Here is a 14826-nt window from a genome sequence, read left to right as displayed (position 1 = left end):
ATGAGAAGTTGTTTGAAGACGTCAGTAACCACTGGGCCAGAGGTTAGCTAGTTATGTCACACCGAGGATCAGGGATCCCCTTTCTTCTGTCTCTTTAATACAACATAGAACTCACTGAATAGAGGGGATGAGACAAGTCTACTCAGGTCCTTCACAGTGGACCCCCCACTTAGGCGTGTGAGTGGGGAAGGATGATCATGCCCCGGGCCAGGCTCTGGGTGGGGCAGTGAGACAAGCAGCCTATAAACCCCTCCAGCCAGTGTGCGTGCCTCATTCACAACATTCTCTCCCATATCACACCTCATCTGGCCCAGTAAGCAGGGACACTATTGTTACATCCCAGGAGACAGACCACAGCAAATCCAAAGTGAATTTTATAAGGTTTATTGCAAACCTGCGCAGGGACTGCAGGCAACCCACGCAAGGGAACACTGCAGCCCCGAGCTTCTAAAATGGCTCCTTCTTATAGGGTGGCTATCTATGCTGAGTAAGCAAGCAGCGTTTACAAGGGCGGGAGAGGTGTGATTAGCTGACCTTGTTCTTGGCTAAGTCTCTAGGGTAGGGGCTTCCTTGATCTGGGTACATAGAGTTCAGTGGAAAGTATTGCTACATTTCTAATGATTGTTTATCTTTTTTCCTCCAGCCATGTACTGGATGTACTCAGTTTTCATGGCTGGTGGCCTGCACCGCTTGTCCTAAGATGTCACAACTATTGGCTGCACTTTTCTTGCTTTTAGAGAATCTGAAAGAGAAAAAATACATGCAGAAAGGAATTGTTGATGTAGAGAAGAACAGGTGTGTCCTGGCCGCCAGCCTCAGTGAACCCTCTGGTCTGATTAGCTCTGTGCACCACATACCTGAACTTTGCATCTACACAGCATGCTATCAAGTGCTTCCTGTGTGATGAGCTCTGCCTTGCTCCATGAGATGCTGGAGTCCTGGGGTGCCACGTCTCCAGGAAATGGGCCTGTCTCTGCAGAGCTTTACAGGAGTCAGCAGGAAATAGTAAGAACAGCCACAAAAGCCTAATCAAGCAATTTGGATTCAGCTCCATTACCTTGGCTGCCTGTCTGGATACATAAGGCAGGGTAGTAGTCAGCTGACTGCATTCTGGCTGCGGTTCTGGATAAATAAATCAGTCATTGGTGCTGGCTGAGTAGGTGGAGAATAACGTCGGCGCTGGACCCATAGGGCCCCAGGTGCAGGAGCACTTGGACTCAGCCCTGCTCTATGCTCTCACTGGGCCTGTGCCTGCTGGAGCTCTGGGTGCCTCCAGGTGTCCCTGCCCACCGTGGCGTCCCTGTGGTCCTGGAGCTCCCCATCCTGGGAGGCCACCTGTCTTATAACACAACGTCTATAATCACTGGCATCAGTACAGATCCCATGGGCAAGTCAGAGCAGGGGGGAGGGGGCTGCAGAAGTAAGTGCTGCTCTTGCTTGGACCAGGCAGAGCTCATCACACAGGAAGCACTTGATAGCATGCTGTGTAGATGCAAAGTTCAGGTATGTGGTGCACAGAGCTAATCAGACCAGAGGGTTCACTGAGGCTGGCGGCCAGGACACACCTTTTCTTCTCTACATTTACAATCCAGGGCTGTCTTCGGCATCATCAGAAAAGAGGAAGGGGTGGGCTTATGGCATTAATGTCAGGACCTCATTTTCGGTGCTATCCTTAACTTTCAAAAGGCATTGTCTCTCCGACAGTCCTCTCTGCCCTTTCTAACCTAGGTCCTATATCTACAGGCCGCACAGAATGCATAAGCCCCGTTGTCCTTCCGTGGAGGAAATGGCTGTGAGAACGAGGGAAAGGGTGGACTTGTGGGAAGGGTCGTAATTTCAGAAGCAGGTTAGATCTTAGAGGCACACGGTCTAGTTAATTAAATACTAATTTAAATATTAATCAACTGAATTAAAAAGTAGGTCTTCTGCTACATTAGTTATCTCTCAGATCCATTGTGATAGGGGTCCCCTTACTGGGCATCCTAGATACAGAACATTTCACCCACCATCTTTTGGACAGCGCTGCCTCATGGACGAAGGGGTTGGCCACTTTCTAGGTGAGGAAACTGAGTCACGGTGGACCAGGGCATGGACGCCAGGCTCAGTGCTCTGATCAGTTTATTATGTGACGTTTCCAGGAGACAATGATTCAGGTAGCACCTTCCATGGCAAGATTACTGCACTGACCATGAGCTCCCCTTGGTTCCGGAGGAAAAGGCTTTCTAAATCCTACAGGTGACTGCATGGTTTCCTTGAAGCCTGATGGAGCAGGGAAGCTTTAATTTTGTTTTTATTCTTTTTTTTTTTTTTAGAGGAAGAAAGTCATTGTCGGAAGCCACAGAGCGAGCTCAGAGGACTCCATGCCTGGGTCTGTGGAAGAGCCTGTCAGAGAGTCTGAGCTCAGGCAAGCTGGCTTTAATCCTCACTGGTAGCTAGTGGGCACTTTGACCTGGCAGTGGTAGGCTCTCTATCACATCCTACTTTCCTGTTTGTCATGTTTGCTCTGTGCTCACCCCTCACCCTCTCAGTAACCCAAACACCCAGATCCCTTCCCTAGCATGTGCACATACACCCCCATGGAAGAACACCCCTCAAGGGCACGCCGTTCCGTGTGGCTCCCCCACCCCTCCCACTGAGCCTTGATTTGTTGGTTGTTCCTTCTGTCTGATCTCTGAAGTTGGGAGTCAGTGTCAGAGGAGTCAGTCTGGGCTCCCCAACCATCCCTGGCCAACCTTCCCAGAGGTTCACCCTGCCTGCTTTTCCCAGGATCTTAGAGAAAAGTTGGCTGTAAGTTGCCCAAATGCCAGTATAGCCAAATAGCTGTCCATGCACAGGAGGAGCAAAGATGAGGAAGACTCTCTTTGCTCTCTAGGGCTACATCTCCTAATGAAGGAGAGAGAGCCTAGGTAGACAGACCTCCCAGTGGTAGGGCTGCACTTATTAATTACCCACTCATTTCTCCATGCAGCAGGTATCTTTGCAGTTCTTCCTATGTGCCCAGTACGATGCTAGAGCCTCGAACTTTAATTTTTAGTGAAACCTGCTTCCTTCTTTAAGAAGATTACATTAAGATGGGAGCGACAATACCCAAAGAATAACCTTTATGCCATGACTAGGGCAAGCACAGGGGCCATGGTAACCATGCGGGGCATCTAACTGTTTTGAGAAGTTCAGATGTGCACAAGACACAGTGATGGCTCAAAGGGGGATCAGTGTCCCATGGCTGAGTCCAAGCCATGGCTGTGTTGCTGATAAGGGAGTTCTACTTGTCAAAGGAGATCAAACATGCTTCCCAGGCTGAGCTTAAGAATGCAAACTCAGGTCAGCCTAAATGTGTGAAGCTGTCCCTTAAGAAACAGCATTTAGAAAAGAGTCATGCCAGACTGTATTACAGCCCAAAGGATGGCTGGCTGGGCCCAGCAGTACTCTATGCCCATCTGAGCCTCCAGATGGTAACATAGTTGGGCATTGCTGTTGGAGTGGGGTTGGACTATAGGGGAGTCACCTGCTGTAGGAGAAAATGGAAGGGGACATAAAGCCTTAGCTGACTATATTCCAACCATATTTTTTTTAAATTATTTTATTTTATTTTTTTAATAAATAAATTTTTATTTTAATGGGGTGACATCAATAAATCAGGGTACATATATTCAAAGAAAACATTTCCAGGTTATTTTGTCATTTAGTTCTGTTGCATACCCATCACCCGAAGAGAGATCGTCCTCCGCCACCCTCCATCCAGTTCTCTCTGTACCCCTCCCCATCCCCCTCTCCCTCCTTCCCTCCCCCCACCCCCTGTAACCACCACACTCCTGTCCATGCCTCTTAGTCTCGCTTTTATGTCCCACCAATGTATGGAATCCTGCAGTTTCTGTTTTTTTCTGATTCGCTTATTTCACCCCACACAATGCTACCAAGACTCCACCATTCCGCTGTAAGTGATCCGATGTCATCATTTCTCCTAGCTGAATAGTATACCATGGTGTATATGTGCCCCATCTTCTTCATCCAGTCCTCTATTTTTTTTACAGTGATTAAAAGCCTTTAATCAAACTCTTGGCCAATACAGCAAGAATCCATAAAAGAGTAGTGTCCTTAACATGTTCACCAAGTCCAAGTTGGCCCCATCACAATGCCCAATCCCTGAAAAATGCAACCCAACCACAGTTCAGTCTGTTAGGAGCTGTCACAGGGAGCAGGAGTCCAGGAAAGTTCCCCACAGGAAAAGTCCGCATGGCACTGGAATTGTTGTCACCATTCTATACTTTGCAGCTCATGTCCAAGTCCCAGTGACCGCTGCTTCTAGCTGGCAATGATTCAGGTAGACTGGAAAAAGCCATCTGCAGCATGTGTAGATATGGAGCTTCCGTTCTCTTCTGCCTGGAGAGTTGAGACCAGGTTGCTTTTCCCTGGAGCTCTGCGACTGTGGCATGGTAAAGAGAACCTTGGGCTACACTAAGCTGGGGGGCAAAGGTAAATTCATAATACAAGTTGGCAAAAGGAGGAAAGAGAGCTCTAAATTAGGAGTAGGTCCCAGCCTGAAATATGAGTGGGGCATTGAGATAGGAGGGATAAAGGAAACACCATATATTAAGCAAAGCAGCAGAAAATAGGACTATCGACATCCACAACAGAGATCTTCGAGGGAAGAATAAAAAACCTGACTATTCAGGCAAAACATAGTTAAGTGGCCCTTGTGCAAATGAGATCAGTTTACCTGCTTCTTGGAAGAAACACCCCAGGCTCATCCACAGTGTCATAGATGGGGCCGACGGCCCTGGGCACCTTCAGCCCCCCAGTGGCAAACCCCAGCTTTCTGGGCAAGGTTAGGTCATAGGTGGCTGGAGCTGGGCTGGAAGAGAATGAACCCTCCCTTAGAGGAGCAAGGGGGAAGCCCACCTTCCAGTGTCCCTGTTTCCTCACAGCAGAGGCGTGTAAGCCTGGCAGACCTTAGCTCAATGACCTTCCTTTCCACTATTGAAGCAGGACCCAGATGGAATCCTATGAGACCCCCTTGGGGCATTGGAGCCTTTAAGGGCATATCCCAAAAGCTGATAGTTCCCCTGATCTCTATTGGGCTTTTTCTGCCTCTAGGTATCTTAAAAGCCATTCTCAGAAGATCTCGCTGAGGGGTTTGAGGATCCCCATCCGTCCATATAAATTTTTTCCATATATCTGGGGCCATTTGGAAAAAGACAAAACAGTGTTATTAGCTAGATCCAATAAAGAAGGTAGTAGTTTGCAGGCGAAAAAGATTTGGTGTCTCCTGTTCATCAGCATTCAGAAGAAATGTAAAAGTTGTTTTGTTGTTGTTGTTGTTGTTGTTTTTTAAGTAAAAAGCATGATATGGTAGACCCGTCGGAGTCATTGGCCTGGTGTGCAGGATTCCTGGGTTTGATTCCTGGCCAGAGCATACAGGAGAAGCGCCCATCTACCTTTCCACCCCTCCCCCTCTCCTTCCTCTTCGTCTCTCTCCTCCCGCCCGCAGCCAAGGCTCCACCGGAGGAAAGCCACCCCGGGCAGTAAGGATGGCCCCATGGCCTCTGCCCCAGTCACTAGAATGGCTCCGATTATAACAGAGCAACACCCCAGATGGGCAGAGTGTTTCACCCTGGTAGGCATGCCAGGTGGATCCCAGTCAGGCACATGCAGTAGTCTGTCTGACTGCCTCCCCAACTCCATCCTCAGAAAAATATAAAAAATAAATAAATAAATAAAAAATACTACAAAAAAAAGGGGGGGCATTCCCTTGTGCTAAAGCTCCAAGGAGCATGGAGTGAGCTCGAGTATGTCCCACAAAGCATGGAGCTCTATGTTGACATACAAGTTCCCGAAGAAGGAGGAACTGCTGAAACAGTTTATCAGCATTTGTCCCTAAGACAGCAGTTGGGAACACCATACGTAAATATTTGCTGTCTGTCCACAGATAAAGGAGGGAACATGGCAAATGCTGAAAAGCCATGATCTTTGTGCTTCTCCCCTCCCTCAACCCCCTCCCTCTCCTCTGCCCACCCTGTAACCCAAATACTGTTGTTCATGTCTCTGAGTCTCATCTTTATGTACCACCTATGTATGGAATCATTTAGTTCTTAGTTTTTTCTGATTTACTTCTTTCACTCAGTATAATGTTATCAAGGCCCATCCATGTTGTTGTAAAAGATCCTATGTCATCATTTCTTATGGCTGAGTAGTATTCCATAGTATATATATACCAAAGCTTTTTAATCCACTCGTCCTCTGATGGACACTTGGGCTGTTTCCAAATCTTTGCTATTGTGAACAATGCTGCCATAAACATGGGGGTGCATTTCTCCTTTTCAAACAGTGCTATGGTGTTCTTGGGGTATATTCCTAACAGTGGTATAGCTGGGTCAAAAGGCAGTTCGATTTTTAATTTCTTGAGGAATCTCCATACTGTTTTCCACAGTGGCTGCACCAGTCTGCATTCCCACCCGCAGTGCAGGAGGGTTCTCTTTACTCCACATCCTGGCCAGCACTTATTCTGTGTTGTTTTATTGATGAGCGCCATTCTGACTGGTGTGAGGTGATATCTCATTGTAGTTTAAATTTGCATTTCTCTAATCATTAGTGATGTTGAACATTTTTTCTTATGCCTGTTGGCCATCTGTGTGTCCTCTTTGGAGAAGTGTCTATTCATTTCTTTTGCCCATTTTTGGATTGGATTGTTTTTCTTCCTGGTATTAAGTTTTACTAGTTCTTTATAAATTTTGGTTATTAATAAGACGCAATGTCAAATATATTCTCCCATTGTGTAGTTTGTCTTTTTATTCTGTTCTTATTGTCTTTAGCTGTGCAGAAGCTTTTTAGTTTGATAAAGTCCCATTTGTTTATCCTGCCTTTTATTTCACTTGCCTATGGAGACAAATCAGCAAATATATTGCTGCAAGAGATGTCAGAGAGCTTACTGCTTATGTTTTCTTCTAAGATGCTAATGGTTTCACGGCTTACATTCAAGTCTTTTATCCATTTTGAGTTTATTTTTGTGAGTGGTGTAAGTTGGTGGTCTAGTTTCATTTTTTTGCAGGTAGCTGTCCAGTTTTCCAAACACCATTTGTTGAAGAGGCTGTCTTTACTCCATTGTATTTTCTTACCTCCTTTGTCAAATACAGGTGTCCATAGAGCTGTGGGTTTATTTCTGGGTTCTCTGTTCTGTTCCATTGATCTATGTGCCTGTTCTTATGCCAGTACCATGCTGTTTTGAGTACAATGGCCTTATAATATAACTTGATATCCGGAAGTGTGATACCTCCCGCTTTTTTCTTCCTTTTCAAGATTGCTGAGGCTATTTATGTTCTCTTTTGGTTCCATATAAATTTGTGGAATATGTGTTCTATGTCTTTGAAGTAAGTCATTGGTATTTTAATCGGTATTGCATTGAATTTATAAATTGCTTTGGGTAATATAGACATTTTAATGATGTTTATTGTTCCTAACCATGAGCACGGTATATGCCTCCACTTATTCGTATCTTCCCTGATTTCTTTTATCAATGTTTTATAATTTTCCGAGTACAAGTCTTTAATCTCCTTGGTTAGATTTATTCCTAGGTACTTTATTTTTTTGGTTGCAATGATAAAGGGGATTGATTCCTTGATTTCTCTTTCTGACAGTTATTATTAGTGTATAAAAATGCCTCTGATTTCTGGGTATTGATTTTATATCCTGCCACCTTGCCAAATTCATTTATCAGGTCTAGTAGTTTTTTGACTGAGACTTTAGGGTTTTCTATATACAATATCATGTCATCTGCAAATAATGATAGTTTTACTTCTTCTTTTCCAATTTGGATGCCTTTTTTTTTTTTTTAAATTTTTTATTTATTCATTTTAGAGAGGAGAGGGAAAGACAGAGAGAGAGAGAGAGGAGAGAGACAGAGAGAGAGAGAAGGGGGGAGGAGCTGGAAGCATCAACTCCCATATGTGCCTTGACCAGGCAAGCCCAGGGTTTCGAACCGGCAACCTCAGCATTTCCAGGTCGACGCTTTATCCACTGCGCCACCACAGGTCAGGCTTGATGCCTTTTATTTCTTTTTCTTGTCTGATTCCTGGGCTAGGACTTCCAGCACTATGTTGAATAAGAGTGGTGAAAGGGGGCACCCCTGCCTTGTTCCTGATCTTAAGGGTATTGCTTTTAATATTTGCCCATTGAGTATGATGTTGGCTGTGGGTTTGTCATAGATGGCCTTTATCATGTTGAGGTATGTTCCCTGTATTCCCACTTTGATGAGAGTTTTGATCATGAATGGGTGCTGGATTTTATCAAATGCTTTTTCTGCATCTATTGAAATTATCATGTGTTTTTTCTCCTTTCTTTTGTTTATGTGATGAATCACATTGATTGATTTGTGAATATTGTACCAGCTTTGCCTCCCAAGAATAAATCCTACTTGATCATGGTGTATGATTTTTTCCATATATTGCTGGATCCGGTTTGCTTATATTTTGTTGAGGATTTTTGCATCTAAATTCATCAGGGATATTGGCCTATAATTTTCTTTTATTGTGTTGTCTTTGCCTGGTTTTGAAATCAGAATTATGCTCGCCTCATAAAAGGAGTTTGGAAGTCTTCCTTCCTCTTGAATTTTTTGAAATAGCTTGAGAAGGATAGGAGTTAGTTCTTTGAATATTTGGTAGAATTCACTTTTGAAGCCATCAGGCCCAGGACTTTTCCTTTTTGGGAGTTTTTTGATAACTGTTTCCATCTCATTTGTTGTAATTGGTCTGTTTAGGTTTTCTGATTCTTCCAGATTGATTTTTGGAAGATTATATGATTCAAGGAATTTCTCCATTTCATCTAGGTTGTCTAGTTTTTTGGCGTACAGTTCTTCATAGTATTTTCTTACAATATTTTGTATTTCTGTTGTGTCAGTTTTTATTTCTCCACTCTCGTTTCTAATTTTATTTATTTGAGTCCTCTCTCTTATTTTCTTGGTGAGTCTCGTTAAAGGTTCATCGATCTTGTTTACCTTTTCAAAGAACCAGCTCCTGGTTTCATTGATCCTCTGTATTATTTCTTTAGCCTCTGTGTCATTTATTTCTGCTCTGATCTTTATTATTTCCTTCCTTCTACTAGCTCTGGGCTTTACTTGCTGTTCTTTTTCTAGTTCTTTTAGATGCAGGGTTAAGTTGTTTATTTGAGCTTTTTCTAGCTTCTTGAGGTATGCCTGTAATGCTATGAACTTCCCTCTCAGGACTGCTTTTGCTGTGTCCCATAAATTTTGAGTTAATGTATGCTCATTATCGTTTGTTTCTAGGAATTTTTTAATTTCTTCTTTGATCTCAATGTTAACCCATTCATTGTTTAATAATGTGGTATTTAGTTTCCAAGTGTTTGAATTTTTCTATTGTGGTTGATTTCTAGTTTAATGCCATTGTGATCAGAGAAAGTGCTCGATATGATTTCAATCTTCTTAAATTTGTTGAGCCCACTTTTGTGCCCTAACATGTGGTCTATTCTAGAGAATGTACCATGAGCGCTTGAAAAGAATGTATATTCTGCTGTTTTAGGGTGAAAGGTTCTGAAGATATGTATTAAATCGAGTTGATCTAATATGTCCTTTAAGTCTGCTGTTTCTTTTGTTAATTTTCTTTCTTGAGGATCTATCTAATGATGTTAATGGGGTATTGAAATCCCCTACTATTATAGTATTGCTGTTGATCTCACCCTTTAAGTCCATCAAAGTCTGCTTTATATATTTAGGTGCTCCTATATTAGGTATATAGATATTTATAATGGTTATATCTTCCTTTTGGATTACTCCCTTTATCATTATGTAGTGACCTTCTTTATCTCTAACTATAGTCTTTGTTTTAAAGTCCATTTTGTCTGATATAAGTATTGCTACCCCAGCTTTTTTTTCATTTCCATTTGCATGAAATATTTTTTCCATCCTTTTATCTTCAGTCTGTGTGCATCTTTTGATTTAAGGTGTGTCTCTTGTAGACAGCATATGTATGAATCCCGTTTTCTTATCCACGCAGCTACCCTATGTCTCTTGATTGGATCATTTAATCCATTAACATTTAAGGTTATTACTGATATGTAATTGTTTATTGCCATTTTTTTTCTTTGAAACTGTATTTCTCTTTTGCTATATTCTTTTTCTCCTTTGATCTGTTTACAACAGGTCCCTTAGCATTTCTTGCAGCCTTGGTTTGGTTTTTTTTTTGTCTGTAAAGCTTTTTATTTCTCCTTCAATTTTAAATGATAGCCTTGCTGGATAAAGTAGTCTTGGTTGTAGGTTCTTGTTCTGCATGACTTTGAATATTTCTTGCCATTCCCTTCTGGCCTCAAGTGTTTCTGTTGAGAAGTCAGAATTCATCCTTATGGGGGCTCCTTTGTAGGTGATAGTCTTTTTTTCTCTAGCAGCTTTTAATATTTTCTCATTATCATTTAGCTTTGGTATTTTAATTATGATGTGTCTTGGTGTTGGTTTCTTTGGGTTTCTCCTTAGTGGAGTTCTGTGTGCTTCCTGAACATGTGAAATGTTTTCCTGCCTTAATTGGGGGAAGTTTTCCACTATAATATGTTTGAACAAAGTCTCTATCCCTTGTTCTTTCTCTTCTTCTTCAGGAACCCCTATGATGTGGATGTTATTTCTCTTCATGTTGTCACAGAGCTCTCTTAGAGTTTCCTCAGACTTTTTGAGTCTCTTTTCTTTTTTCTGCTCTGCTCCCGTGCCTTTATTTATTGTGTCCTCTAACTCACTGATTTGATTCTCTGCTTCATCCATCCTGCTTTTAATTCCTTCCATTGTATTCTTTATTTTAGATATTGTATTTGTCATTTCTGACTGATTCTTTTTTATTATTTCAATGTCCTTTTTTATATTTGTTATCTCTTTATTTAGGTTTTCATAATGGCCATCTATGGTTGTTCTAATATCTTTGAACATCCTAACAATCGTTATTTTAAACTCTGCATCTGGTAATTTGGTTATATCTGATTCACTTAGGTCCTTTTCTGGGGATTTCTCTTGGTTTATTTGTGTTGTATTTCTCTGCCTTCGCATTTTCTCTTCATGGGAGTGGCTGTGATCACGTGTTTGGGTGAACAAGGGTTGGTGGCCTTGGCCTTTGCCCCGCCCTTGTGTGTGACGTTATGCTCGGTCCTGAAGGCACTGGCGAGCACCTTTGCTCAGCTGTGGGTCTCCGCTTGTTTCTGAGCTTTTGCCCTGCCCTTGCAGGAGGATCCCACTCAAGGAACAGCTGCTAGCCTTGGCTCTACTGCCGGGCAGGGCTGCGTGCCTAAGCTCAGCTCCATAGTGGAACTTTGCCTCTTCTGGGCTTTTGGCTCCACCCCCGCGGGAGGAGCCAGCTACTAAGTCAGACCGCAAGCCTGGGTTGCATGGGCAGGGCAGGGCTGTGCTCCTCTGCCCTTGCTCAGGGGCTGGTCTCCACCCTTTCCGGGGTTCCCGCCTTTCTCCTGGAGGCTGGATTACAGGCTGCCGGCAGCTGAGCTTGACCACTTTTGCACGCCTCCTTCTCCCCAGCCGGGCAAGATTGAGCTCACACCTGAGCCCACTGGTGGCCAGCTGGCTTATGCCCGTGCCAGCAGAACCACGCTTTTGTCTCCCGCTGCCGCCCGCTCTCCGGTGCGCCCTCAGCCGCATGGGTGGGGGCGTTGCAGCTTGGACCCTAAGACTCACTACTGTAGACCCAAAAGCTCCCTCCTTCTATGCGACTCTGCTCTGAATGCTGCGGGGGAGCTTGTTTGGCTGCTCTCCTGCTTCCCTTTGCTGGTATTGCTGTTTCCGGGGGAAATATTCACTTCAGCTTTGGGGAGTGACTCGTCCCAGGGGTTAGGGTGGCTATCTCCCAAAATGTTTCTCCCTATGCCTCCTAGATTACACTCTCTTCCTGTTACTGTGGTCCTCTCCTCTCTCCCCCCATCCCCAGGAGCCCCAGGTGATTATTTTTGAGAGAGATGTTCTGCGCGGTCCCTTTAAGAAGGATCCTGGGTCTGAGAAATCAGACTCTCTCACAAACAGTATCCTGACTTGTTTCCAGCTAAATATTGTCCTTACACCTCTTCTGAGCTCTGGGGCTGCAGGCTGGGGCTTTGTTCCTGGGGCTCAGGACCCTTTCCCCTCTGCTAAACTCACTTTCCGCCACGCGAGTCTCTCCCTGCTGCCATTCGCTCCGAGGAGCTGGGCGGCCCTCTCCGCGTTTCTGCGTTTCCGCTTTTCCTACCAGTCTCGGTGGGCTTCTTCAGTGTTCCTTGGTTTAGTCCAAAGTTGGTTTTTCCAGATGATAGTTCTTAAAATTAGTTTGTAATCCACTTTGGTTCTGGGAGGTAGATGCTGGTACGTCCGCCTACTCCAGCACCATCTTGTCTCCTCCAACCATATTCTTGATGTTCAAATCCTTCTCAACAACTTAAAAATAGACCCAGAAGTTAGATTTTAGAATAAAACCCAACCAAACCCCTAAATTCTGCACAGAGGTGGTGAGCTGATAAGACAATAAACTCAGTCTAAGATCTCTTAAAAATTCTGAGACCTACAGTGATTTTTATTTTTTCAATTGGTTGATTGGTTTTTCTTGTTAACACTCACCAAGTGTTTGGTATGTGCCAGACATGGTGCTAAGAGCTTCATTGTGGGAACTACTCTAAAAGGTCAGTTTTACCATAATGCTTTTAACTTAAAGTTATTTATTTTTTAACACTGAGAAACTGAGGCTCAGAACGTAATGATATTTACTCCCTGCCTGTCTCACAAGGGTGTTGGGGAAAGTGAAGAAAATAATGATCACAAGTGTGTCAGCCTCCTCAAATAAAGCTCTTAGGTCCTGAGGTGGCCTGTAGGGTGATCTTCCTGAGCAGAGCAGGCTGATGTGACCATGCCCCTGTCACAGGTCCCTGTCAGGGCAGGTGCTTGGGAAGCCACTGGGAGAGGACGTAGCTCAGGGCTCTGGGTCTGAGGAAGGAGGGCACGGAGTGGAGTTGCCAAGCAAGGCCAGGCCAGGGAGGAACTTGCCCGCCACCCTGTCCCCTGTTGAGTTTATTGGTGCAGAGACTGCCTGATAGAGACTGCTCCTTCCCACACCCCATCAAATCCACAGAGGAGGCCATGGTGCTCACCTCCACGGGGAGTCTGTAGAGCAGGTGGGTTTAAAAGACGCAGAATGGAAGTCATTTCTCTTTACCCTATCCAGGTATTACTTGTAAACGCCAATCGGCAATTCAAAAAAACACCCAGATTAGAAGAGTGCTGTTTTCCAACATTGCCTCAGTAAAAGTTCTCTCTGATTTTTACAGGGAAGTGGTGGGGAGAAACAGCAAGACACCCCCACCCCCACCCCCACCCCCACAACCACCACCTCACAATTTAAAGCTGAGGAAACTAATGTGTCCAAGTCTGAGGACCCTGCCGGAAGCAGTCTCCTCGGTGGCGCATCAAGCCCACCCCCCCGACCTCCTATCCTCTTATCCCCTGAATCTCCCCATCATCTCCCATTCTCTCACCCCTCCAGCCCCCACCTTCCCATCCCCCACCAGCCACAAACCCAGTTCCACAACTGCTCAGCCTTCTTGCTCTTCCAGGCCACACCAGGAAACCACAGGGAAATGCCATGAACCACAATTAACACAAATTCATACTATAAAATATTTCCAATGTATCGCCTTTCCCATGGGATCTCCAGTGTGATCTCACCTCTTAGTGCAACTGAGGTGACTTCTGGTTGGTATAGCTCCCGACCCTTTGCTGCCTCTCTGGTCACCCACCCAGCTTCAGGGACATCGTGGACACTGAGGCTCTGGGACTTCTCACTCTGAAAACCTCCTGCAGCCCATGTGAACCACCATGTCAGCATCTGTGTGGTGTCCTTTACAGAAAGGGGACTGGTTTTGTAGTAAGAGCCACTTTGCTACTTGTTCATATACACCATCTCTAACACAAACTGTTTTGGGTCAAGTGTTGTACCAAGGAAAAGAAGGGAAAAAAAATAGAATAAGAACAGGAGGAGACAAGTAAAAGCAGAGGAGGGCAATACTCCTCCCCTCCCTGACGAAACCTGTGAAAACATCTGGGAACCCGGCTGCTCCTTGCAAAACATTCTAGGTGTTTATATTTGCCCAGTGCTGGAATCGTGACTGATTATTTGGCCTGCAGGGTCTCAACAACATTTTGTAGGTGGTCTTGTAAAGGAAAGCAAATATTTAAGGCTTCTTCCTTCCCTCTCCCTGACTGTTTATGCAGGGAAAGAGGTACCGGTTGCTCCTGATAAGAATGGGGACCAGGCCCTGGCCAGTTGGCTCAGTGGTAGAGTGTCAGCCTGGAGTGCAGAAGTCCCGGGTTCGATTCCCGGCCAGGGCACACAGGATAAGCACCCATCTGCTTCTCCACCCCTTCCCCTCTCCTTCCTCTCTGACTCTCTCTTCCCCTCCTGCAGCCAAGGCTCCATTGGAGCAAAGATGGCCCGGGCGCTGGGGATGGCTCCTTGGCCTCTGCCCCAGGCACTAGAGTGGCTCTGGTCGCAACGGAGCAACGCCCCGGAGGGGCAGAGCATCGCCCCCTGGAGGGCAGAGCGTCGCCCCTGGTGGGCGTGCTGCGTGGATCCCGGTCGGGCGCATGCAGGAGTCTGTCTGACTGTCTCTCTCCGTTTCCAGCTTCAGAGGAATACAAAAAAAAAAAAAGAAAGAAAAAGAAAAAAAAAGAAAAGAAAAGGAAAAAAAAAGAATGGGGACCAGTCAGTGGTCCAGCGCATGCGCACAGTTCTGACCTGCTGCCCGAGGTTCACTGCTCTCCTCTGCCCCCCAGAAGGGCCCTGGTCAGCAGGCAAAACATTCCTGAGAGTGTTG

The 14826-nt window shown here is 45.0% G+C and overlaps 1 non-coding gene across 1 annotated transcript; it reads left to right on the top strand.

Annotated features, from left to right (window-relative positions):
* Positions 1 to 14265: 14265 nt before the first annotated feature.
* TRNAS-GGA (transfer RNA serine (anticodon GGA)) lies at positions 14266 to 14341 on the top strand. The gene has a single exon. It is a non-coding gene; the product is annotated as a tRNA-Ser (tRNA).
* Positions 14342 to 14826: the final 485 nt, after the last annotated feature.

Source organism: Saccopteryx bilineata, chromosome 1 (assembly GCF_036850765.1).
Source record: "Saccopteryx bilineata isolate mSacBil1 chromosome 1, mSacBil1_pri_phased_curated, whole genome shotgun sequence".
Classification (NCBI taxonomy): Eukaryota; Metazoa; Chordata; class Mammalia; order Chiroptera; family Emballonuridae; genus Saccopteryx; species Saccopteryx bilineata.
This window is presented reverse-complemented; position numbering and strand designations above follow the sequence as displayed.